Source organism: Bos indicus, chromosome 7 (assembly GCF_029378745.1).
Source record: "Bos indicus isolate NIAB-ARS_2022 breed Sahiwal x Tharparkar chromosome 7, NIAB-ARS_B.indTharparkar_mat_pri_1.0, whole genome shotgun sequence".
Taxonomy (NCBI): domain Eukaryota; kingdom Metazoa; phylum Chordata; class Mammalia; order Artiodactyla; family Bovidae; genus Bos; species Bos indicus.
In genome coordinates, this window is record NC_091766.1 from 8,523,827 (window position 1) to 8,525,571 (window position 1,745).

Sequence of the window (1,745 nt, forward strand, 5' to 3'; positions counted from 1 at the left end):
TGTATGGAAAGAGTAACATGGAAACTTACTCTGCCATATGTAAAACAGATAGAAAACGGGAATTTGCTGTATGGCTCAGGGGCTCTGTATCAACCTAGAGGGGTGGGATGGGCTGGGAAATGGGAGAGAGGTTCAAAAGACAGGAGACATATGTATATCTATGGCTGATTCATGTTGAGAATACAACCAAATTCTCTAAAGCAATTATCCTTAAATAAAAATAAATTAAAAAAATATAAAATAAGGGAAAATTTGCAAGATATCAAAGGAAGAAGAAAGCTTATTAAAATGAGCTACAAGTTAAGATAGAAAAGTTGAAATGAAAGAAATGGAAATTTAAGAAAATATAAGTAGCAAGTTCTGCTTTCATAGTCTGATCAGTCACAAGATCTGACTCCGAGGCTTTGACCTCTTCAATCTTGGGTACTTCTTCAGTTTTACAACAATTGGCCTTTATATATTTCCCTTCACAAACAATGCTTTCAGAGCCCTCTTCATGTCTTTATTCCTCAGGCTATAGATGAAGGGGTTCAGCATGGGTGTGATGACTGTGTACATCACCGAGGCTGTTGCACTTGAGTGTGCATTGTGGGTAGCTGCAGAGCTAAGGTATACTCCAAGCATCGTACAATAAAATAAGGAGACAATGGTGAGGTGAGATGCACAGGTGGAAAATGCTTTATATTTCCCCTGAGCAGATGAGATTCTGCATATAGAGGAAACTATTTTAGAATATGAACAAAGGATACCAAAGAAGGGACCACCACACAGCAGGACAGCTGCAAAATACATCACTATGTTATTAAGAAAGGTGTCAGAACAGGCAAGTTGGACCATATGATTGAGTTCACAGAAAAAGTGGGGAATTTCAATGTTTGTGCAGAAGGACAGTTGCAACACCGTTAAGCTTTGTAATAAGGAATTCAGGACACTTATGATCCAGGATATCAGCACCAGTAGTCAACAGAGCTGGTGGTTCATGATGACTGTGTAGTGGAGAGGTTGACAAATGGCCACAAAGTGGTCATAGGCCATCACGGTAAGGAGGAGGATGTCCAACACTGCAAAGAGGATGAGAAAATAAATCTGTGTGATGCATTCTTTATAGCTGATAACTTTGCTTTGTGTCCAGATATTCCATAGCATCTTTGGGATGGTGGTGGAAGTGAAACAGATGTCTACCAAGGACAGGTTGGAGAGGAAGAAGTACATGGGTGTGTGCATGTGGGTGTCTGAAGTGATGGCCAAGATGATGAGCAGGTTTCCAAACATAGTGGTCAGGTACGTGGAGAGGAAAAGCCCAAATATGAGGGGCTGTACTTTTACTTCCTCTGAAAGTCCCAGAAGGAGAAATTCTAGAATTTGTGTATCATTGTCTGGTTCCATGCAGGAAGGTGACTTCTGGAAAAGAAAGGCTATAACATGGTTAATTTTCACACAAACTTGTATTACTCAGATATTCAAAATGTGTTTCAAATTTATATTTTGTTGTCAAATGTTAATTTGATATTTTGTGTATTTTTTATAACCCCATGGAAGTTATCTTTGTGCCCCACATAATGTGGAATTTTTTCCCCAACCAGCTTTTACCATAAGGGTCATGAGTTTTGCACTTTTAATGAGAATTTCATAGTGTAATTCAAGAATGTAATACAGTCTGCCATTTTTAAGCACTGAGTAAAAGGTGCTAAAAAGCAAAAGTCCCCAAAGTCTCATTTCAATTATAGAGAATGAATATATAGTGG

The 1,745-nt window shown here is 38.6% G+C and overlaps 1 pseudogene; it reads right to left on the bottom strand.

The window, feature by feature from the left end:
- Positions 1-453: 453 nt before the first annotated feature.
- On the bottom strand, positions 454-1,386 carry LOC139183928 (olfactory receptor 7A17-like; annotated as a pseudogene).
- Positions 1,387-1,745: the final 359 nt, after the last annotated feature.